General features: G+C 43.6%; 2 long non-coding RNA genes and 1 other non-coding gene across 4 annotated transcripts in view; 1 reads left to right on the top strand and 2 right to left on the bottom strand.

Annotated features, from left to right (window-relative positions):
- Positions 1-2,263: 2,263 nt before the first annotated feature.
- The window catches only part of LOC141372603 (uncharacterized), a 39,248-nt gene continuing 16,291 nt past the window's right edge, over positions 2,264-25,220 (top strand). For both annotated transcript variants that reach the window (XR_012377914.1, XR_012377913.1), the window contains exon 1: positions 2,264-2,534. This is a non-coding gene — a long non-coding RNA (uncharacterized lncRNA). The remainder of the gene's footprint in view (positions 2,535-25,220) is intronic.
- On the bottom strand, positions 10,167-12,662 carry LOC112835478 (uncharacterized). Its single transcript, XR_012377911.1, has 3 exons — positions 12,240-12,662; positions 11,815-11,958; positions 10,167-10,958 (listed from the first exon to the last, which is right to left on the bottom strand). It is a non-coding gene; the product is annotated as an uncharacterized lncRNA (long non-coding RNA).
- LOC112836161 (small nucleolar RNA SNORA26) lies at positions 11,427-11,548 on the bottom strand. The gene has a single exon (XR_003211409.1). It is a non-coding gene; the product is annotated as a small nucleolar RNA SNORA26 (small nucleolar RNA).

The following is a 25,220-nucleotide window of genomic DNA, read 5'->3' as shown; positions in this document are numbered from 1 at the left end:
AAGAAATCTTAGACATTGAATTTCAGTTAGTGATATACAGGCTAAATTACAGGACATGTACTGCTATCTGTAATTTACTTTGAAATGCAACAATATTAAGATGGATAAAGGAAAGGTTAGAAATGTAACAAAGCAAGTTTTATAAAATGTTATTCATAGACTCTATATGGGTAGGTTTATGTGTGGTTTACTATAAAATTCTTTAAACTTTGCTAAATATTTGGGGCACCTGGGTGGCTCAGTCCGTTAAGCGTCCAACTCTTGGTTTCAGCTCAGGTCATGATCTCATGGTTTTGGGGCTCAGCTGTGGGATTGAGCCCCGGATGGAGCCCGGATTGAGACCCAAATGGAGCCCCGGGTCCAGCCCCATGTAGGGCTCTGCACTCAATGTGGAGTCCGCTTCAGATTCTTTCTCCCTCTTCCTCGCGCCTCCCTGCGCTCACACACACACACTCTCTCTAAAATAAATGAGTAAAATTAAAAAAAAAAAACTATGCTAAATATTTGAAAATTATTATAATCAAATGTTAGGAAAAATACAAATAAAAAAACACTCAGCTCACAAAAATGTGCAAAACTTTAACAGACACTTCATAAAGTTATTTCTGAACAACTAATAAACATGTGAAAAGGTGCTCGACTTCATTAATCATCAGGGAGAGGCGAATTAAAATCACACAAGACACACTTATCACCCACCAAAATGACCAAAATGAAAAAAGATGGAAAATACCAAGTATTGATGAGAATATGGAACAACCAGAACTGTCTTATTTTGCTGATAGGAGTGTAACTGGCACACTTTGGAAAACTATAATAAAATATCCAAATTTAAACATGGCACAACCTATGACCCAACAATTCCATTTCTAGGTAGATATCCAAGAGAAATGCATTCATCTTTCATCTTGTTCATTAAAAGATCTCTATTACAATGTTCATGACAATATTTTTAATAGGTCTAAAATATACACTGTTTCAATGTCTATCAACAATTGACTGGATAAATAAAATGTGGTGTATTCACATGGTGGAATGCAATACAGCATCCTCATGAACAAGCTGTAAATGGAGTCAACATACGGATGAACCTAATGAACATAACAGTGAGTTAAAGAAACTAGACATAAGAGAGTATGTGCTATAATGGTCCCATTCATCATGTACAAACACAAGGCTGCTACTCTACTTACTACTTAGAAATCTAAGGATAGTGGATAAGGCTGGGGTGGGAGGGAAGTCCCTAGTGATTGGAAGGAAACACTTTTGGGATGCTGGTTGTGTTCTGTTTCTTGACCTGGTTGCTGGTATGATCCATTTGTGGAATTTCATTTATGATTTGTGTACTTATCTGTAAGTATGTAAAATTTCAATAAAAAGCAGCTTCTGCCAGAAGCTATGGGCAATACGGGGCCATTTGATTTGCCATTTGAGAGACTTGAGAAGGATTAGACAGACAGGATTAGATTTGCTTTAGAAAGATTAATCCTTGGCTTTGTAGAGGATAGCAAGGAGAGGAGCTAAGGGGTGTGTTTGTGGAAGTAATCCAGGCAAGCGATTACGAAGGCCTGAATTAAAGTAGGGCAATAGGGCTGACAAGGACAGAGTATAGTTGATATTTAGAGAAGAAACAGAACTTGGACAAGTCACTAAATCCCTCTGTGCCTCCTTTCCTCACTTGAAAAATGGAAGTAACAGTAGCTACTTTATTGGGGCTATTTTGATGACTTAATGATTTGTTCCAAATCAAACAAACAGCAAAAAGTCAATGCTCATTGCATACTATGCAGAGCAAGATATAATGTATTCAGATTAGGAAGCTTTAAGGGAAACATCTTAATTTGGCAAGGTCCACGCAACCCTGCCTTCTTTCAAGCACAGGTAAAATCACCTCCCTGCCTAAAACTGGGTAGTGTGGAACACAGAGTAAATGGCCACGATTCGGAATACGACAGAACATGTCAGAGCCTGAGCGTGATCGGTTCCTACCGGGCCACGGGGAAGAGCTTAGGGCTGTTTGGGGGCGGGAATTCCAACACCCGGAACCCAGCACCTCCTCCCCTACCCCCTCGGCTCAGAGGCGGGGCCACTGAAGGGGGGCGGGGATCCAGGCCAAGGGGGTGGAGTTGGGGCCAGAAAAGATGCCAATGGGACTCGAGCTTTCCCGTGTTTAACCAATTGAATGCGCTCAGGACCGCCTCCATCCGCTGATTGGCCCAACGCGTCTCCCTGTGTTCTCGCGGTTTGTGGGAGCCTCGCCGCGGTCTCACGAGGGTGCGGGTGTTCGGCGGTGCTCGGTTGGGTGGTCAGGGTCCTCCGACACCTGGAGGCGTCCTCTCGCTCCGGACCACCCTGGAGTCGCCGTGCCCAAGGCAGGGGTGAGGCGCGTCCCGGGCTTTGGGTTCTCGGGCTGGACCTCGCCTGCACCCGCCTTCTCCTCCGCTGGAGCGGAGCCTGGCCGTCTGAGCGGCTCTGCTGTCATTTGGCCCAAGGACCCGGGGGTAGGAAAGCGCGACCTGATTAGATCCTGCCAGGTACTGACGCTCACTCCTCCTGTGTTGTATGCAACTTTGAAGGGAACATTTGGATTAAAAATAGTGAGTGAACTTGTGGTTCTATTGCGAACACACATTTTAGTGCATGCAGTACCTATGGTATACCATGCTTGTAGGGATTAGCCGCTTTACTTAAGTTTGCCAGCCCGGTTTTAGCATGTGCTTATTGTGCTAATTTACGAAGAGTTCACGTGGAGCCACATTTACATTTTGAACTTCGTTTCTAATGCAGACCCTTAAAGCAGCCCTATTCACCTCCTAAAAAGGTAATGCAGATTCCTCCAGTAAGGGAGCATGTCAGTATGCACTGAATTCTTGCACTTGTCAAAAATCACAAAATTATCTTCAAGTACTTTATACTTAATACTAAAAGTCTTAAGCCTGAGTCTGTGTTTTCAGTGAAGGAAAAGCACTGCCAGAAAAGTGGGGGGGGGGGGGAAGCAAAGGAGAATCCAGAAGCAAGTACTTAACCCCTGTAGATGCCTGAATTTTCATGTAGAAGGTGACAAGTGTTGGCGAGGAAATGGAGAGATTGGAACCCTTGTGCATTGCTGGTGGGCATGTAAAATGGTTTAGCTACTATGGAAAACAGTGTGATGGCTTCCTTAAAAAATTAAACACAGAGTTGCCATATGATCCAGCAGTTCCACTTCTCGGTGTATACCCCAGAAAATTGAAAGCAGGGACACAGTTACTTGTACACCCTTGTTCATAGGAACATTATTCCTGATAGCCAAAAGGTGGAAACAGCCCAAATAAATGTAGAGATGAATGGATAAATGAAATGTGGTATATACATGCAATGGAGTATTAGTCAGCCTTAAAAAGGAGTCAGTAATACCTGGTACAACATAGGAGAACCTTGAAAACATGCTAAGTGAAATAAGCCAGAATCAAAGACATATACTATATGATTCCATTTATATGAGGTACTTAGTGTACTCATATTCATAGAGACAAAAAGTAATAGAGGTTACCAGGGTCGGGGGAGGAGAGAATGGGGAGTTACTGTTTAATAGGTACAGAATTTCTGTTTGGGATGATAGAAAAGTTCTGGAAGTGTGATGGTTGCACAACATTGTGAATGTAAGTAATGCCTCTGAATTATACACTTAAAAAATCGTTTATAGTATGTATATTTCACCACACACACAAGAAGCAAAACTCATCAATAAATACAACCTAAAGTTGCAACCAGTCATTGGAAAGCCTTGTTTTAATTCCAGAACCTGCATTGTACACATATAATTTGTGAAAACCTTTTCAAATTTTGATTTGAACACTAAATCAAAGAAATTCATGTTCAAAGCTTACAAGATGCTATTTTCAATGTATGTGTGTTTGTTTTAAACTCTGAATACACTAGGTAGTATGTGTCTAGAACTCCTAGACACCCAACCACATACATTGTTTTCTATAGACTGGAGACAACAGCATCCATTCTCTTGTTATGTATTTGGAAATAAACTATTTTGGCATCTTGCATTTGGCCTCCTTTCCAATCAACATCATTAGAAAAAACACAATTTCAATCTAGCTCTTTCTAAACATACAGCCAAGATGGATGGCAGCTTTCATACTGTTAATTAGGATGGATTTTATCTTACGGGTTTTTTTTGGGGGGGGGGTAGGGAGGGTAAATGCTCTCTGCATATAGTTCCTGTATTTCAGATGTCATTTTCCTAGCCATTCGACAAGTAAGAAAATGCTGATTTATTTTCTCCCCTTTTGTAGATGGGAAAATAGAAGGCATTCAAGCTGAGATGGTATGATGCTGAAACCTTCAGCAACTCCTCCAAAGATCATTTGCACTCTTCTGTTTTAGTTTTGACTAATTTTTCATGTGTGGCTTGTGAAATCAGAGGAGTGATTGTTGCCCGGATATAATACGTTTAGCTGCCCACAACCCTGCTTTCAGGGTTGCCAGCTAACTTTGAGTAGATGTGATTAGAATTATTCTTTTTTCCACCATAAAAACGAGTGACTTACTTAGAGCAATGAGTTCATATTAAGCTTTTTGTAAAGTTAAGTAAATCTGCAAGTGAGACACTTGAGATGTTAACAGTAGTTTATGGTGAAGAAGTAACATCAAGAGCAAGAGTTTTTGACTGGCACAGAAAGTTTAAAGAAGGCAGAGTTGATATCCATGTCGATGCAGGAAGTGGCCGTCCCATTATCCACAGAACACATGAAAACAATGAGAGGGTCAGAAATTTGGTTTGCTCACAAAGCTAATTAACTGTAAGAAAAATGGCCAAAAAGTTAAATTTAGACAAAGAAACAGTCAAACTCATGCTGAAAGAAAACTTGCACATGAGGAAAGTTTCTAGGAGGATTGTATCTCATTCCATTGTGGTTGATGATCCTGCAGAGGCCAAACAAAAACACAGCTGCACATGAACCTGCCACTTGGGTGTATATTCAGGGCACAATCCTACACTTTAGTTTCACTGGTCTTGGAGTACCTTCTGTCTGAATCTAAAGTGAGCTGAGCTTCTTCAGACATGTTCCATTGGCTTTGTAGGTATATGAGTTGAGCAGAGTCAAGCCTGTAGAGTTGAGTGTGACAAAGTAGAGAGCATGGAGCTCAAGGTTTGTTAGGAACCCATCAAACTTACCACAGAACTTAAATTTCTACCTTGTTTCTTCAGGGTGAGCTCATTTCAATAATCAGTAGGTTACCTACAGGCTGGGCAATTCAACACACTTTCAACAGGACACTAGAGATCAATGTTACTCTATATGGAGATATTTCAAAAAAGATAAGAATGGCCATCTTTAGGCAGAGATACTCAGACTTGTAATAATGAGACTTTTGTAGTAGGAAATTGAGCTCAGATGTTGGAAATAGGTATTCAAATCTGTCACAAGAAAGAAACAGACTAGGCTGTAAGGAATAGCTGGCAGTTTCAGTAAAAATACACTCTTCCCTTCCACCCCCCACCCCCCAAATAAGAACCTGAGTTTGGTCAAAAGCCCACAAAACTTTATAGTCTTTACGTAATCTAAATTTCAATGTTTTTAAAAGGTCTTATTTATCTGAGAGAGTGCGCGTGCATAAGTAGGGGGAGCGGCAGGCAGAGGGAGAGGGAAGAGCAGGCCCCCCTGCTGAGCAGGGAGCCTGATGCAGGACTCAATTCCAGAACCCGGGGATCATGACCTGAGCCAAAGGCAGCCACTTAGCCAACCGAGCCAGCCAGGCGCCCCCTAAATCTCAATTTTAAATAGATTTTTATATATAAACTGTTTGGGTCTGGAATTTGGTACAAAGGGTAGACAAATAGAGCTCAGTTTTGTTCCTAACTTCTTTCATCAGGAGAATGAGATGCCGTGCATTGAGAGAGTTTTGGAAGGCATGACTGCAAGTAGCAACACATTAACAACAGGCACAATCTTTTCATCAGCAAGAAGCTGAGTTTTGACCTTCACGTTTTCCATGTGTACTACTGAGTGCGGTGGTCCCATCCTAAGCTTCAGCTCTAATCAGTCATCAAAGGGAAGGCATTACCTTGCATATTCAGCCGGCCACCAATAGCTTTAATTATATTATGGTCAGTCAATTGGCAGTTTTACTGAAACACTAATAAAAAAGCATTGGTTATTCATGTCAGTTGAGATACAGAAGTAATAGGTGAAAAATGATTTTACATAAATTTTGGTAGACCTAGAAAACAATTTCAGGGTTTTTTTGTCCATGAACATTAGCATTTTAGTTTAAGGAGCTAGTTGAATCATGTGCTGTTCCTTTCTGTAAGAAGAAATTTTGAGTTCAAAAGGATGAACTTTCATTCAGAAACTTGTTTTTGCCCCACTTTCCTTCCCAGTCTGCAGTAAGATACGGTCATCATTCAGTACTGGTATGATGCAACTTAGATACATCAAAAGATACATCAAAATTGCTGTGTAGGACTTAAGTCAGAGCCCTGTGGTGGTGTCTCTGAAAAGACTAGTTTTTTTATACTATTAAGGTTTTTTGTTGTTTTAAAAGACTCCCAGATGGGGCGCCCGGGTGACTCAGTTGGTTAAGCGGCTGCCTTCGACTCAGGTCATGATGTCACGGTGCTGGGGTTCAGTTCCGCCGAGAGCCTGCTCCTCCCTCTGCCTGCCACTCGCCCTGCTTGTGCACTCTCTCTCTGTCAAATAAATAAAAAATCCTTAAAAAAAAGACTCCCAGAAATCCAAGTTTTCATTTTGTGGAACATGAGCCAAAACTAATTCTGGTTGTTGTGGAAAATTTGTCTCATTTTAATGGTCTATATTACCTCTGGGACCCTGCTGGCCAAACCTGTGTGACCCACAAGGCAAAAATTATAATTGGAGTAATGGTTTTCATATTGTCTGAATTTGTTTTCATTACTAAAGTTTTACAACTTGATTTTTGGAGGTGCTTTGTACTGTGTAAATGAAATTCACTGAAAGTATACATAAATAAACCATAAATTGATTTTTTAATATTAGTTTTGATCATCTGTGTTGTTTTATGAGGTATTTGCTAATCCTCTGTATTTTAGCCGCATGCTCATTTCTCTCATGATTTAAATCTAAAGTTTAACTTCACTGCCATACCTCTGAAATTTTTTTAAAACTTGACTAATGACTAGATAAGATCTACCCCTTCCCACACACCCGTAAGGCACTAATAAAAACAGTGTAAGAGGCAATGTGGTGGGCTACAGCTCCAGCTATATTTGTGATCTTAAGCTTTCCATCTGTATTAGTTACCAGAGGCTGCTAGGCTCTGTAACAAATTACTACAACCTTGGCGGCTTAAAACAACAGAAATTTATTCTCTCTCAATTTTGGAGGCCAGAAATCAGTTTTCCGGGGTCAAATCAAGTGCACTCTCTCAAATCTATTCCTGGAGTCTTCCAGAGCTTCAGGTGGCTGCCAGCTTCCCCTAGCCTGAGTTGTATTGCTCCATAATCTTCAAGGCCAAAATCAAATCTTTCCGATTGTCTTCTCATGGCCTCCTCCCTTGAGCACAGAATCTCCTTCTGCCTCCCTCTTATAAAGACACTTGTGGGGGTGTCTGGGTGGCTCAGGTGGTTAAACACCTGACTCTCAATCTCAGCTCAGGTCTCGATCTCAGTTTTGAGTTCAAGCCCTGCGCTGGGCTTCATGCTGGGCGTAGAGCCTACTTAATAGATTAATTAAATAAAGGCACTTGTGACTAGATCTAGGGCTCAGAGATTATCCAGGATAATCTTCCCATCTTAAGAACCTTGACCTAATCACATCTGCAAAGACCCTTTTCCAAATAAAGTAACACAGGTTTGAAGTTAGGACCTGATTATATTTGGGAGTCATTATTCAGTCTACTATACCATAGGTTTTTTTCTATAAAAAACCACAGAATCTCTGGAACAGTACTGCCAATGAAACTTTCTATAGTAATGGAGATGTTCTGTATCTGTTGTCTAGTACAGTGGCTTCTAGCCAAATGTGACTACTGAGCATCTGAAACGTGGCTAATGCAACTGAGGAGCTGAATTTCTCATTTTATTCAGTTTTGATTTAAACTTAAATGGGGCTGTGACTGATGGCTGTTATATTGGGCAGCACAGTTCTAGTAATCTAGTTTTAAATTCTGGACCCAGGCCCCTTAAAAAAATTTTTTTTTCCATATCGGACTTAAGACTGCTTCCATCTTTCACCTGCTATTGTTTAGTTTAATGGACTTCAAACTTTTTAGCATCAAAACCCTTTCTACAGGGACCCCTGGGTGACTCAGGTAAGCGGCTGCCTTCAGCTCAGGTCGTGATCCCAGGGTTCTAGGATCAAGTCCCACAACGGGCTCCTTGCTCAGTGGAGATCCTGCTTCTCGCTCTGCCTGCTGCTCCCCCTGCTTGTGCTCTCTCTGACAAATAAAATCTTAAAACAAAACTGGAAAACCAAAGTGTAAACTGGGCTGTGCTGGTTGAGGTTTGGCAGTGGGAGAGGGAGGATCCATGGCAGCCGCAGGGTCTCCACCTGTTCACCCAGCCCAGGTTAACTTTTGGGGCCAGGGGCCACCACTAGGACTCGGCGTAGGGGAGCCATTTGAGAGACCAGTGGTTATTCTTGGCAACTGTCTGCCATAACCTTCAGACTTGAACACTTGTAGTTTTACACCTTGAAACAGTAGCTAGAAAAGTCATGTTCTTGGCCCGTTATTACTGGACCACTGTTGATGTAGTGTTTCACGAATTCCTTGTTCTGCCAGAACTTGCTGCAGCCTGTGGAAGCTTTAGGACTCCATTTTTCTTTCCCTTTACCTACTTAGCATTTGAAGTCACCTCATATAGGCATTTTGTTTGACCAACCACCCCCCCCCCCCCCGCCCCCATCCCCCCCCTTGCTAACTAGTTCCAACACTGAGCAAGGAAGCCTCACACGTCTTTACAGTGGAGGACTCTTATCAGTGAATCAGTTGCCAACAGTATACATGGATTTTTGTTCGTTTAGTGACATGTGGCCACAATACCTAGAGCAGTACTTGGCCCATGATACATGCTCTATTTATTGAATGAAAATCAAAGCCAGCATTTTAGTATATAAATACTGAACACCAGCATTGTCATTTTATGACAAGGACCATACAATATTATAAAAAGGGTCCTATAGTACTACCAATGAAATGACATTTACTGAGTGCTTACTATTCACCAGGTAATTACTATGTATAGATTCAACTTAAACTATGATGGTTAGGCAGAAGCTAAGTAACTGGTCTAAGATCACATGGAAGGGTGGGGGCTTGAACCTAGCTTTAGTGTTCTGCTGCTTCTAATAGATGGCTGTAAGCCATTCACTTGAATGCCATATATAATTCAACCCAATATTATTATGAGGCTTAATTATAAATGATACTGCTCCTTGTAGTATACACATGATGGGTTTAGGGCTCAAATACACCAGAATCAATATTACACCGGTTTGATTAGCCCTTAGGAATATGGTGGGAACCAAGGTGGACTTTACTGTAGTAAAGCTGGGGCAGGGCAACCACAAACTAGACTTCTAAATATGACAAGGCTGTTATAGGATGCTAGAGAATTCCAGAACAAGAGCACTTATGGGGGAGGGGGTTAGGGGAGGGATGATAGTGGCCACAGAAAAGTTGGGTAAGAGCAGGAAAGAGTATGGGTGCTAGGGAGCGTTCCTAGGTAAAAGTTACAGCATTCAGAGACCTGGGAGGCCAGAAAGTTACCATTTTACAATAGTGTTAAAATATCCACCTTGGCCCTGTATACAAGGGGTCCTCTTCCCCTTCAGGTCGTTTCTCTGCAGCTTCACTGTGCTTTCCCCCAAACCTTTATACACTTCTCCCTCAGGGCTATTTGTCTTCACTCTGCCTGAAACGTTCTTCACCCAAATGCATACAGACCCATAGCGTCCCTGGTCTTCCCTGGCCAGCCCTCTCTGAGCTCAAGACTCTACTCTCAGCGCATATACATGCGCTTCCTCTTTCCCTTCCCTTTTCTCCCCTCTAGCAATTATGGCCTTCTCACATATTTGCTGAAAAAATCACCGAAAAAAAAGTGACAAGGCAGTGTAATATACAAGTGTAAAATGAAGTTTAGAAAAGACTGGAACAATGTTATGAAATAAGCATCAAGAGTGACTGCAAGGTGAATATTAAATCTTTATTGAAAACTTCTGGAAAATGAGGTATTTGCAGACATTCAGGGCTGGTCAGCATGAACTAGCACATACTAGGCTCTGTTCATCTTGCTTCACTGTCTCGTTTCTTCCCATATGAAAACTTCCCCATCACCTCGAAGATTTTCATATTCTAACAATCTAGCACCCCTGTATGCTTCAAATCCCATCACAGCTCATTATGCTCATTCATCAAAAACACCTAAAATGCCAACAGATGCCCCCTTTGTGCCAAATTTTGGTAACTTCCATAGGTTTGATGTAATTAAATACTATAAAGACCTTATATTCTTAATAGCTCTGCTGTGGTCTCCCCTGACCAAATTGGCCTCATCTGTCTCAATATTACTACAGCTCCACTTGAACATTAAATGCCAAGAGAAGTGACTTTCCAAGAGGTCACATGGCCAGAAAGTTACACAAGGATCCTTGTTCAGGGCTACACATGTGGCGGGACCTTGAGCCAGTACCTAACCTCTTTGTTGCTTCATCTGTAAAACAAGGGAATAGTACCGACCTCAGAGTTGTCAGAACTGAAAGACAAGATGAAGGTAAAACACCTGCTATGCTGCCCGATCACCACCAGCACTGTCCTGCTGCTAAGGCCTGTGAGGGGCACGCTGGACACATGGCTGCTACAAGTTATGGAAGACTATTTGACCTCCTTAGTGTGTACTGTAAACTGTAGAATTGGTATAAGTCAGTAAAAATACCAGCATGAGAATATTCCAGCTTCTGCGGCTTGCACCTGTAGTAGTCAACCTATAAAAAAGAAAAATTTCCGAATGACCTTTCAAGCGGAGAACAATTTTGAGGTATATTCTTTTCAGTTTGTCTCAAAGGATGTCCAGAAAACGCCTTGTGCACATGTGTTCCATCACCTGTGTTTTTTTCCACCTTCAAAGATAAGTATCTCTGAAGGTATCAAAACTAAGGTTAGGTTTAAACTTATCACTGTGCTGGGAACTGTATAAAAATATCACAAAGGGGGTCCTGGGTGGCTCAGTCCCTTAAGCATCTGCCTTGGGCTCAGGTCATGATCCCGGGGTCCTGGGATGGAGCCCTGAGTTGGACTCCCTGCTCAGTGGGGGTCTGCTGCTCCCTCTGCCCCTCCCCCTCCTCCCTCTGCACGTGCTCACCCTCGCTCTCTCGTGCACGTGCTCTCTCAAATAAAATCTTTTAAAAAAAATCACAAAGGTGCTTGAGCAAAAGAAAACTTTCCTCTGGTTCAGCTGTGACTCCAGACAGGATCCAAAGAGGAGTTTTACAATCTCCTCCCTGGGTTTTATGGAGACTTATTTTACCCTTCTGTGTTAGCCTCTTAAGGCACCGCGTCAACCTTAAAAGGGCACAGGAAAGGGCCTTTTGGGATTTTTACAGGGTTCTCTCTACGATCTCTGCACGCCTCCCTCGTCAATATCCCCTGGATCTCAGCGCTTTCCTGAAAACCCACCGGAAGCAGCTGTTGTGCGGGGGGAGCCCGGCAACGTGCATTCCCTCTATCGGAAAGGCCAGACAATTTGGGGCCCCTAGAACCGAACACGTGGGAACCCCGGTCGTCACCGGCCACGTGCTCCCGGCCTGGGTCCTCGCATTCCACCCCAGGACGGGGACCTACCTGCGCGTAGAGCTCGGGCCGCTGCAGCCCCGCACACGTCGGCGACAGACTCCCGGGTCCCCGGGTCGGGCCGGGCTCCCGCAGCCGCAGGCGGGCGGGCCCCGAATCCCCCCGAACCCGCCACAAAGTAGCCGCGGCGGCGCCCTGCGGGAGCACAGCGCGAGGTTATCAGGGCGCCCGGGCCTGGGCGCGGGGAGGCCTCCGGGCGGCCCGGCGCGGCGTCTGTGCCTCGCGCGGCCCCGGGACGAGCTGCGCCGCCCGCCCCCCCGGGCCTCGGAGGACTGCTCTACCCCTCCGTTCTGGCCGCCGGGAGCAGCGGAGCTCGGGGCGGGCAAAGCTCGAGGGGACGCGGGGCGAGCGCAGCCCCAGCCGGGCCCGCAGGCCGGGCGCCCTCCCCGCCGCACCCACCCACACCCACGGCTCACCTCAGCGCGACTCCGGCGGGCGACGCGCGTGCGGCGCAGAGACCCGGACGGCGGCGCGCTGACAAGGGGGCGGTGCGACGGGCAGCCTATCCCCGGCAGCCTCCGGCCGGGGGCGGAGCGGGCCCGGCCATTGGCGCCCGCCGTCCTCGGCCCGCCCAGGTCCTTCGGGCTCTTCCGTGGCTAGAGGACGAGCTAGGCCTGCGCGGAGCATCCTTCTGGGAACCGCCGCAGTCCTGGCGCCTCCCCTTGGCCCTAGTGGTTCTGGTTCTCGCCGGCAAGGTGCCTTCCTCGGGGCCCCTCCTGGGGGCGGGGGGATGGGTCCCGGGTCACTCTAGGGCTGGGCCGCGACCCAGAGATTCCCTTTCCCACAACTAGACCAGTCCGGCATGTGTTTAGAGTCTGACCTGCTGAACCGTCAGCTCAAAGAGAAGCCAGACCTTGTCTCTTTGACCACGCGCACCCAGTGGCCCCTCCTAAATCGGAAAGGACCACTGTTCATTCATTAGCCCAGTTCAGTAAGTCGACCATCATCGGCAGGGGCTTGGGGAGCACCATAAACCTTCCCTAGGTGACAGACTCAAACCTGACAAGTGGAATAAAATCGGAGTATATGCTAAAATGAGAACTTGTATTACAGTCCTAAGAGTTTACCATCTGCTAACAAATTTAGTCTTCAAAGTATCTTTTATCAGACCCACATTTTCTTTTAAAGACTTTCAGAGAGAGAGCATGAGCGGGGAGGAGGGACAGAGGCAGAGGGAGAAGCAGGCTCCCCGCTGAGCAGGGCCCTGGGATCCCAGGCGCCTGGGATCATGACCTGAGCCAAAGGCAGACACTTTACTGACTGGGCCACCCAGGCGTCCCATCAGCCCCACATTTTAAGTGGGGAAACAAACACGCGAAGTAACTTTCCAAGGTGACAGAGTAGCTAGCAAGTGGTGGGTCCAGGATTTCAACCCCAAAAGTCTGAAAGTATAGCCCCCTCAAGACACTATACCACACTGCCTTTCCCCAGGTGTGTGGGGCGGGTAGGGAAAGAAATAGCATTTATATTTGACTGTTTGATCAAGATAGGCCATCTCCCAGGTGGTTGGGGGTCAACAGGCCCAAAGAACATGAAAGCACTTGACCCCTGTTAGGACCCAAAAGCGTAAATGGAATTTAAGGGTGGAGGAGCAGAGTGGCCTGAGATGCGGGTGGATGGGGTCCAGACCAAGCCAGAGGCCCTGGTAGAGTGTGTATTTTATGCTAAGAACAATGCAAAGCCATTTAGGCAGTTTTGGGGAAAGGAAATGATAGGATCTGACGTAGGGTGTGGTTTGGGAGTCATTAAGATGATTTTGCTGAGAAGAAATGGAGTAAATTTTATTAAAAAATCCTGGCAGCCAGCCACTCACTACTTTGTAGATATACATAAGATGAATGTAGAATGGGTTAAAGTGGCAGAGGAAACACCACTTTGCTATCCCTTTACCTTTCTCAGAGTCTTCTAAACATGTCTCTAGTTTTGAATCTGTTCTTGTTATAGTCCCTCTGGAGAGCTGACAGGTGTCCCCTTTCCTTCAGTTATGGCAATGAATGTGGACAAGGTACATGGGAAGAATCTTAGGACAGAGAAGTAAACATCAGCAAAGAGACTAACGTAGAAATTCAACGGCGACCTAGTGGGGTTGGGAGTGGTTGTGCAGAATGCTTTCCTCCCGAACCAAGTGATAAACACTGGAAGAGGTTACAAAAGAATTACAATAGGCGTTCACTTGAACTCAGGAGAAATCCACCTCGGTCTGAACACGTCACACCCCTGGGCAAACGACAACCCAGTTCATTTGAAATGGTAAAAACCATTTGTTTGGAGTAGAGGAAAAATGTCTTCTCAACTATTAAGAAAATAATTAAAATTAATACAGAGGTGATGGAGCAAAATTAACTCATTGTATAACTGCTTTTTGAGTTAAATTCAGGGTAATCTCTATTTGGTATGAAAAATGCTTATAATTCAGTTTAAAGAAAATGGAATCAATTGACCTGATTATTTGAGAGAAATCTGTTCAGCCTGAGAAAATTTAGCTTGACCTAGAGGACCAGGGAGCCAAGTGGAAAAGCACAGGAGACCTGATGGGCAGGTACTGTCTTCATATTTCCCCCAACCCCCGCCTCCGTAAACGGGTACATCTCCCCTGGACCACCATTAAATAAATCCCGGCCCCCGGGCTCCAGGCTCCATTCCTGCTAGCTTCCCTCAGCCTCACAAGCTATCCGTTATCTGGGGGTATTTTTCCCTCTCTGTCTTGTCCCTCGCTTCTCTCTGGCTCTCAGCTTCTCTATGTATATATACTCTATTGCTTTCAACCCGAATAAACTTTCCCTTCATCAAATGTGCCCCCGTCCCTAACAGACCTTCAGGAAGACCATGCCAACATAGGCCTCCATTGTCTCAGTCGGATTCAGCCCTCAGGTCAGCTTTCCTCTTCCCCATTCCCCTGAAACTGCTCTCCGAGGCCACCAGCGACCTCTCAGTGACCAAATCCAGTGCTCTTGATCTTCCCTAGCCTCTCTGTGGCATCGGACATAACTGACCACTCCCTCCTTGATTCCTCCTTCCCTCTGGTTTCTGAGTCTCCACTCATCCCTACTTTTCCTCCTACACCTGTGGCCCTTCCTCTTTTGTCCTCCCCTTTTAAGTGTTGGTTCTGATGACATTCTTTCTCAACTCTCTTCTCTTTTTGCTCCCTACACTCTTGCTGACCAACTTCCCAGGAATGACAATAATAAAAGTCATTTATTGAGCATCAGACACTTTACACATGCCATCCCTAATTCCCAAGACAATTCTGCAAGGCAGATAACAAGACTATTATTAGTAACACTGAATGAGCACTTATGAACAGTCATAGACTTTAGTCTTTTACATAAAAATACTATTATCATCACTTTAGAGATTATAAACTGAGGCCAAGAAAGTCTGAGTGACTATCCCAGACTGCACAACTTACGGCAGAGCTGGGATGCAGTGAAGGACTCCCAGCCTGCCTGCCTTCTCCCACCCCCTCCCCCCTCCCATGCAGAGGCGCTCCCTCAGCCTAAACTGCTCTCTCTCTGGCTTTAAGTACCAAATACCCACAAGTCCTGCACACATCCTCATCTGGAGGACTCAAAATCAGCTCGTCTCAAGCACAGTTCATTCTCTTCTTCCAACCTCACACTTCTCTTCTGTGTCCTCTTGATGAATAACAATTCCTCAGCCCAAATGAGGTCCTCTCTCTGCCTCCTCCTCCCATTCTCAGCATCCTGCCTCCTCACCTCCTTCTATTCAGTCAGTTCTTTCCATAGACCATCCCATGAGTCTTCCCTCTCCTACCCACTCCCTGGTACTTTAGTTCTAGCTCACATCCTCTACTTTCTGGCCCACAGCAGCAGCCTCCACTCAGCCTCCCTGCCTCCATCTTCCCTCCCCTAGTACCCTCCACACTGCTGTCATCTCCACTGGAAATCCTTAAATGGCTCCTCACTGCCACCAGGACCAAGACCAAGTCCTTGTCTATCTTCCTACTTCCTCCCACCCCACACACCGATTATGATCTAGGCCGACTGAACTATTTGTAGTTCCCTGAATGCTCTGGCCAGCACTGTTCTATACAACTCTCTGTCATAATGAAACTGCTCTGTAACGGTGCTGTCCAGTATGGCAGCCCCATGTGGCCAGTCAGTACTTGACATGTGACTAGGACAACGAAGGAACCGATTTTTAATTTTTATTTACCTTTAACTTAAATTGAAATAGTCATATGTGACCGGTAGATACCATATTGCATAGCACAGCAATTTATACCTCAAAGTGTGAGCCAGCAGCATGGACCTCACCTGAAAGCTTGTTAGAAGTAGAGAATCTCAGGCCCCACCCCTGATCTGCTGATTCATAACCTGCGTTTCAACCAAGGTGACTTGCATGCACATTGAAGTTTCAAGAAGCACTGCTCAAAGAGCTCTTTCTTCCTTGCCTTTGCGTGTTCCGATTTCCTTGTCTGGACTGCCTATCACCTCTCCTTTGCTCCCTAACTCCTATTTATCCCTCAAGACTCAGCATCTACAAGCACAACATATTCTTAGTATGATTACCTGGAGGACAGGGTGGATGAGGAGGAGTGAGAAGGAGAAAGAAAATGTCTATGATGAAACCACATGTATCTTGCAATCCCAAGTATCCGTATAACTGTACACTGTATCTATACCCATATATATGCATATATATTATGGTCTCTGTGTCTTCGTGCAAAGATGCTTACTGTCAATGGTGGTTCTCTCAAAGTGGTGGGACTTCATATATTTATTTTCTTTTAAATATTTCTGAATTATCATTGTAAATTCTTTACAATGAATCTATATTATTTATAATCAGAAAATAAAATAATCATCACTTTCATTACAGAAAATAAAAGAAAGCCTCTTTTACCCTTCTGTAAATAGTTGTATGAACATGGTATCAGAACAAAGTAGAGTTGACATTTGAACAATGTGGGGGTTAGAGGCACTGACCCCGGCACAGTCAAAAAGCCACAATAACTTTGGACTCCCCCAAAACTTACCTACTAATAGCCTCCTGTTGACTAGAAGCCTTACCAATAATATTAACAGTCCATTAACATACATTTTGTATGGTATGTGTTTAATACACTGTATTCTTAAAATAAAGCTAGAGAAAAAAGATGTTATTAAGAAAATCGCAAGGAAGAGAAAATAGATTCATAGTATTGTACTATATTTATCAAAAAAAAAAAAATCGCAGCCCTGGGCCATTCAAACCTGTGTTAGTCAAGGGACAACTGTATAACACTTTTCAAAAAGGAGAGCTGACACCTCCCACAGTTAGGGACTCTCACTGAATTAAGGGCCGGGAGCAGCCTGGGCACTGGCCACCACTGCCTGAAATCGGATGAAGAAAACAGCATGATCTCCCTTGTGATGACTTTGGTGCTCTCTCTCATGTCTACGCCGTGTCCCGAAAGACATGATCCTACCACAGTGATGACAGTCTTCTCTCCATCCCCCGTCTGGGTACCTCTCTATGGCTGCAGACTGAAACGGGGGGTCAGGTTAGACTCCTAGGTTAGGGTAGACACCTAGACTCATCAGAGGTAGCTGCAGAGACATTCGGACGCCTTAGATGGCATCTTAGTCGGCCCTCAGGATCAAGGATTTGCTCTCTTAAGAACCGATGTTTTTGTATATTGGCTATTGCGTTCCATTCTTTTCTAAGGTTTGGCAATTTTTTTTCTTCACTGAAGAAAGTGTGACAGTTACCTATAGAGGCTATTTTAAATCCGTGGCAAAATGTGTTCTGCTGAGCTGTGGAATGTAATTTCTGCAAAGACTTAGTGGGCTCAGCTCTGGGCACCAGTGGGCTCCTTCTGTGTAGGGCCACAAAAGCCACCAGTGCAAACACAAAACATTCCACACAGCAGTTCATCTGCAAAAGCAGGGAATAGTGTGAAATTTGGTTAAACAGCAAGGTGAAGAAGGCTTTTTTGGAGAGAGAACTATCTCTTTGGGGTATGATGTAAGCATTCATGCAGTTCTAAAGAAAGCTCAGAACATTTATATTCTTTCTGTTAGAGCAAAGGTGGCTCATCTCAGTGAATGACAGTGTTTTAAATCAGCCTTTTAAACGTGTGCAGTCATATCTATAAGTCTATACCCACCTATCAATCTCCCTGCTGTCAGCACCCATCTGGCCACGTGGTGGGGGCACCAGAGATGTAATGTGACTTGATACCGGGTGCAGCCAGACTTTGGGAGGCCTGAAGCTCAGCTGATTTTAGTGGTCCTTCTTCTGAAAAAGAATGCAAAAACATCTTACTTTTATGAATCTAACAAAAATACGCAACCATGTGAACACACTGTAGAACCCCTCCCAGGCCTGGGACCTAAACTGGACTCTAGTAGCTGCATTATAAACCCACCCGTGCGGCTTGGACACTTGGGGGAAAGGTACGCTCTGGCTCTCCTTCAGTAACATCCCCAGCACTGCGTAGCTAAGGAGAAAATTCCATGTTCATATCACAAAGCCTTCTTGCTGACTCATCAGAATAATGGCCAGCTTTCACCGCACGCCTATTATTATGTGCCAGGCGCTGTTCTAAGTTTTTGACATATATTGCCTCCTTGAAGCCTCACATGAACGCTGAGAAATATCTCATTTTATACATGTAGAAACTGAGACCCCAGACAGGTGATAACTTGCCCCAGAAGATGCACCAGCTGTGTACTGAAACCCAGGGAGAGACAGAAGCTTTTGGAATTCCTGCCACAGTGCTCTTTCTGCCTGACTCTAGGACTGGTGGAAGAGGGCGGGGTCTGGGTCACCATGCTGAGACCCACCATGGGACCCTGGCTCTAGGAAGAGCTTGGTAAGAATGGGCAGGACTATAAGTGACCACATAGGTCACTAGAATATGGACCCAGTTCCCAGAACTGGGCAGAAGGTCTCAGCCAGGTTTGGAGGGCAGGGGTAGAGAAGCTTGGTTTTGAGCCCCAGGAATCTCCCCTATATAGAATGAGATTGGTTTTAGAGACTCAGAAATGATGGTTTTAGAGACTCAGAATGATGGGTTGACCTACAGAAAGGTTCCCTGAGAGCCACAACCTCAAACATAAAAATGGTCGATTGCTAGGGGCACCTGGGTGGCTCAGTCGGTGAGGCATCCGACTCTTGCTTTTGGCTCAGGGTCGTGATCTCAGGGCCGTAAAATCAAGCCCTGTGTTGGGCTCTGAGCTCAGTGGGAGTCGGCTTGGGATTCTCTTCCTCTCCCTCTGCCCCTCCCCCTGCTCTCTCTCTCTCTCTAAATTAAATAAATAAAATCTTTTAAAAAAAGACAAAAATCTATTAAAAAAAAAAAAAGAAGGTCAATTGGCTGCCCTCGCTGAACAGCCACCAAGCTCTCTGGATAAAAATGCTGCTGGGAATGATCAGGCAACAGTCTGATACTGCTTTTCTCCACCCTGTTTGAGATGGAACATATTTCACATGGTCTTTTTTCCCATCTTGCACACAAACACAATAATCTCAGACCATCTCTGAAGCCACTTTTTTTTCCCCAATATAGGAATGTCCTAATGATGCACCGAAGCCCTCTGAGTCTTGCCCTCTTTCCCTTCCTCACATTTTGTGGTAAACCCAGCTCGTTCACAGGTGATAAATGTCAGAAGGGAGCCAGACACCCATGCACAGAGGAAGAAGGAAGTAGTATGTGTTAAAAGTGAAATGGTGTTAACCAAGTATTTGAAAGCAACTCGTAATGTATTTGTTTGTGATATTTTTTTGTATTTGTTTTTGTGTTTGCTTATTTATAATTTATTGTTTATTTATTGTTTATACCCCCATTTTAGTGCAGAGAGGACTTAAATGTAGTCTATAAGAATACATTGCAATGAGTTTTAAGAAGATAGTGAGGAAATTGGAGCACAGGGGCTGGTACACAAAATATAAACCAGGAGGCTCTATACACTTGCTGGAAGAAGGCCAAAAATCTTGCTCTGAGCTGCCTGGCAGTTGATGCAAAAATCAGAAAATAGAAACCAATCAGACGCTCAAGAGAAACACATATTCCTGAAAGAAATTCCTCCATGGATCTTCACAAAGAGGGCGCTGCCACCAACCTCCTCAGTATCAATATCCTGAAAAGAATCTCTCAGATGTTTACATGTCCAAGATTTTTGATGTCCAGGTAGAATGTTTCCTAGTCAATGTTTTTTCCAAATCCTAATTATCATGTGGCAAGAGGGTTATCAGTCAGGCCAGATGACAGTAGAGAAGAATATGGGATTCTGATTTTGAAGCAGATAGGTCACCCTCCCCTGTCATATTGAAATCAGTATTTGAAGACAGATGCCATGCTCCCATAAGAAAGATGTGATAATTTGGGTGAATTCCCTGGTCAAAGATTCAGGATGAAGTGTTTTATATATATATATATGTATAATATTATATAATATGTGTAATATTAAGTTATATACGTGTGTGTGTATACAGTCACATATCTTTAAGGCAAGTAAATGTCTCTAGTAAAAAAAAATGATTATAAGAGTAAAATTCAGTTCTGAAGCAACAGATCACCACAGAAAGTCCTACACAATAAAATGTCGAGCCCCATATATTAGACACAAATGTATTTTGATGTGAAATTAATTTGTTGCTTAAAGTATCAACTGCATATTTAATTAACAATAACTTTATCCTCTTAGAATTTCAAGAGGCTTTTGAGGAGAGACTTTGAATAGGTTTTTTCTTTTTTAAAATGACCGAGGAACTTTGAGCCCAGTGCCTTTCTGTTTTGTCCATTTCATTTCTCTGAATTCAAGGGAAGTATTCAAAATTCTCCTTCGGGCCTTTTCCTGCTGAAAAGCTCAAAACTAAAGACCTACCTCTAATATTTGCCCTTCAATCTCATCCTAACACTTGCAGTGTTTAAGCATACAAACTGAACTGAAATTTTTGGAATCAAAACAAAGGAAGCCAATTTAGAGTTCCTTTTATTCTTAACTTTTATCATGAAAATATCCAACTATGCACAAAGATAAAATTCAACACATCCCTGTGTATTTCTTTTTCAGCCACAACTATCAACCAAAAACATTCAGTTTGCAGACTATTTTGTCAAATTATTTTAAAGAAAACCCAGATATCATATTATCTCACCCCTAAATATTTCAGTATTCATCTCAAAAGAAAGGACATAATCATACCTAATAATGCCAGTATGATTGCTAAGAAAAGAAACAATAATTCCAATCCATATTCAGCTTCTCCCATTGCATAAAATTGTATATTTTACGGTTTGTTTGGATCAAGATCCAAACAAGGTCTACTCACTGTATTTGGTTATATTTCCCATTTCTTTAAGCCTCTTTTAGTCAAGAAAAAAATGCCCCCCCTTTTTTTCCAACACTTTTGTCAAATGACTAAACCCAAACAACTGAGTAACAAGTTTAATGTCCTCTATTCAAGGGAAAAGAGCCCACGGATTGGGGGAGTACAATGCCTCTCAAGCAGTGGGTGTATATTGGGTGTATGTTGGGGTAAGGTTTCTTTAACAGGTGCTTCCTGCATGTACAGGTTGACCTCGGTTTCGATTCGTGACAAGGGCCACACCCCTGGGGTGGCCTCCATTCTGTGAGTCCTGATATGGAAATTAACTTTATCAACTTCAACTTTTCTATTAACAGTGTTTGAGATACAATTCAGATACCATAACATTCACCCTTTTAAGGCACACAATTCAGTCGGTTTTAGTATATTCATAGACTTGGGCAATCATCATCGTTATCTAATTCGAGAGCCTTTTCATCACTCCAAATGAAATTGATCTATTAACAGTCACTCCCCCACCCGCCTCCCCATGTCTTCTGGCAACCACTAATCTACTTCCTGTCCCTATGGATTTGCCTATTTAGGACATTCACATTAATGGAATAACACAACATGTGGTCTTTGGTGTCTGGCTTTTTTTTACTTAGCATAATGTTTTCAAGGCCCAACAGAGAAGAGTAGTGCTATGCAGTGCTGGACTCCTTCATTCCTTTTGATGGCTGAATAATATGGCATTGATTGGATATACCACATTTTTTAATTTATCAGCTGATGGATATGCCATTGACTTCTTGAAGAAACCAGGCCCAGCTATCTTGCAGAGTGTTCCACATGCTGGCTGAATGCTTTCTCCTGATGCTGGTTCACTTGTTGCTCTATCTGTTTTTCTCATAGACTTGAGAGAAACGCCCATTCTTGAAAACTTGTCTGTCAAATTGTGTGTGGAAGAACCACCTGGCACTCTCGCCTCAGGGGCAGAAATCTAGGCCCTATCAGCAGAGAGTCTGACTTAGTAGAGTTGAGTGGGGGCTCAGAAATCCGTATTTTTAACACACCAGGTGATTTGGCTGCGGGTATTACCAGAACCCATTCTGAGAAACTCTACTGGGTGTCCTTCGAACTTGTCTTCAATGGCACTTGACATTTCACAGGAAAGCCGTAAAAGCAACGGTCGGTCATTGGCTAAGACGTTTTAAAAATAAAATTGGAAATACTATAGAATTACTCAAAACAGCCTAGGTTAATATCCTAGCCGATGTCTGGTGGGTTGGAGATAGGCATTTGAAGGAATCCTGGCCAAGAGAATTGTGTTGTGGGTGTTAATTAGCTACCCTGGAGTGAGGGAAGCTGCCAGATTTAGCTTTAAAGGCAGGGAGAGCAAAATCAAAGGACTGCACAGATCTTTACAGTATTGAGCTCAAAATTTACAAGTGTGCCCAGATCATTAATTAGAGTACTTTTTGATTCAGGAAATTTTAATTCTTAATCTGAAGCCTTTTTTTTTTTTTTTTTGGTGACGGAGAGGAGGGTACACTGTATCTCCTCTAAGGGAACTCTCCTCGTGCTCTAGAAATATGCCACAACAAAGCACAACCATTTTGCTTCAACACTTTTCATTATCTAGTGTATTTTACAACACCAAAAACTCCTGAGTGGGAAGAGTTGTCTTCCCTTAACTCAATGACGAGTTTTCTTTCACTTAATACATGAGTGATGCTTTTAAGGGTCTTTTAATGGTTCTCAAGCAGCCAAAGCAGCAAATGCAGTTCCATTTACCCTGTGTGTCTCATTAAGCTGTAATAGAAGAGGGTAATGTGGCTGAGGAAAAATCACCGCTGCTTTTTTGGGCTGTGAGCAGAAAAAAATGGATTTCTGGAGATGAAAACTGAGTTTTGACTTTCAAATGCCCTTCCAGGGCTGTTTCTAGGGGAATTATCGTTCAAAAGGAATGTTAATTGCCAAGTAATAATAACCTCAGCTTCTTGACTTCTTAGCCTGACTAAGGAGTGAGTGCCTACAGCAAAAGGTATTTTTTTTTTAACTCTTTATTGTGGAAAATTTCAAGCATGCCCCCAAATAGGGAGAAGAATATTGTAAAGCTCCACGTACCCAACATCAAGCTTCAGCAATTAGCCATTTTTTGCCAATCTCCTTTCATCCATCTAAGTGGATTTAGTTTTGCTCAAGCATTTTCAGGGAAATTCCAGACATTGTGTCATTTCACTTGTAAAAATTTCAGTATGCATTTCTAATCAATAAAAACATTTTGAACATAACTATGCCACTACCACACCTAGCAATATTCTTCTTTATCATCTAATACCAGGTCCATACTCAGACTTCCCTGATTGTCTCAGAGCAGTCTTTTTATGGTTAGCTTTTTTTTTCTTTTTAAGAGAGGGAGAGAGGGGTATGCTAGGAGGAGCAGAGGGAGAGGGAGAGAGAGAATCTGAAGCTGTTCACACCCAGCATGGAGCCTGACTCCAAGGGGGCTCGATCTCATGACCCTGAGATCATGACCTAAGCCAAAATCAAGAGTTGGTCGCTTAACCAACTGAACCACCCAGGAGACCTATGGTTAGCTCCTTCTATTCAGAATCCAAACGTGATGGTTATGTCTTTAAGTCTCTTTTATTCTAGAACAATCCTCTTACTCACCTGACCACTGATTTGTTATAGAAATTGGGTCATTTGTCCTGGTAAATGACCTACATTCTGGATTTGTCTTCTTGCTTCCCTTTGGTGTCATTTAACTTGGTTCTTTATTTTCTATAAACAGGCTTGATGAGATTTGAATTGAATGTTGGGGACAAGAAAACTTCATACTTCCTAGTGCATCACATCATGAGGCACATAATGGCATGACTGTGCCATTTTTCTAGGCTTCCTTAGTGGGTCTGGGTGGTGTCCATGTGATCCCTCCATTACAAAGTTAGCCATCATCCTTTACTGAACGTCTTCAGCTTCCACTTATGTTCATTCCTTATATTCTTTATACCATTAATAGCTAAAAATAGTAATTAGAAATTCTTTAAAAATCATTTCTTCTGCATTTGTTAGCTGGACTTCTATAAAGAACAACTTTCCCTGGGGGTGCCTGGGTGGCTCAGTTAAGCATCTGCCTGTGACTCAGGTCATGATCACAGGGTCCAAGGATGGAGCCCCACGCGGGGCTCTGCACTCAGCAGGGAGTCTGCTTCACCCTCTCCTTCTCCCCTTGCTTGTATGCTCTCTCTCTTTTTCAAATAAATTAATAAAATCTTAAAAAAAAAAAAAAAAGAACAACTTTCCCTCAAACACGATTTGGTTATCCCCAGAACAGTTCATACAGGAAAGGCAGGATAAATTCTTTTTCTTTTCCTCTATTTTTCAAATTTCAGAGTAATTCAACCTCCAACAATGATAGGGAGGTTTCATATCATTATGAATCCAGGACGTTTATGTTTTACATTTCATCAAAAGTAAGTTTTTAAATTGTTGCTGGAGATGGAATCGTGAAATGTTGGCACGAGGCTTCTGAGATAGCAAATTTCCTAAGGTATAGCCGTGGGCCAAACATTCATCAGAATCCCCTGGAACATTGGTTAACACATAAATTCCTGGATTCCTACCAAGACTTATGGGGTCAAGTCTTTGGGAATAAGCCCTGGAATCTGCATGCCTAAGAAACTCCCTCCAGGGATTTCTTGAGCAGCTATGGAATTGATAGCCTTTTGGGACCACCTCATCAGAGCTCCGGGACAAAGTATCAAGTGGTACATATCTAAGCAGTTACTCCAAATAAGAGCATGAAATTAACCAATGACAATTCAAGAGAAGGGAGGGTGGGTAAACTAGGTCCTTCAAGGGGCGCCTGGGTGGCTCAGTTGGTTAAGCGTCCACCTTGGGCTCAGGTCATGATCTCAGGGTCCTGGGATTGAGCCCCACGTGGGGTTCCCTGCTTAGCGGGGAGTCTGCTTCTCCCTCTCCCTCTGCCTGCTGCTCCCCCTGCTTTCTCTCTCTCTCTCCCTCTCTGTCAAATAAATAAATAAAATCTTTTAAAAACCAACCAACAAACACCTAGGTCCTTCAAGAGGGGCCCAGCAGATGAGAGTCACAGTATATACACTGCGAGCCTC

This window comes from Callorhinus ursinus, unplaced genomic scaffold (genome assembly GCF_003265705.2).
Source record: "Callorhinus ursinus isolate GAN/ISIS: 27379988/994484 unplaced genomic scaffold, GSC_fseal_2.0 scaffold4, whole genome shotgun sequence".
NCBI classification, from domain to species: Eukaryota; Metazoa; Chordata; class Mammalia; order Carnivora; family Otariidae; genus Callorhinus; species Callorhinus ursinus.
The sequence above is the reverse complement of the archived record's forward strand: the minus strand, read 5'-3'. Positions and strand labels throughout refer to the sequence as shown.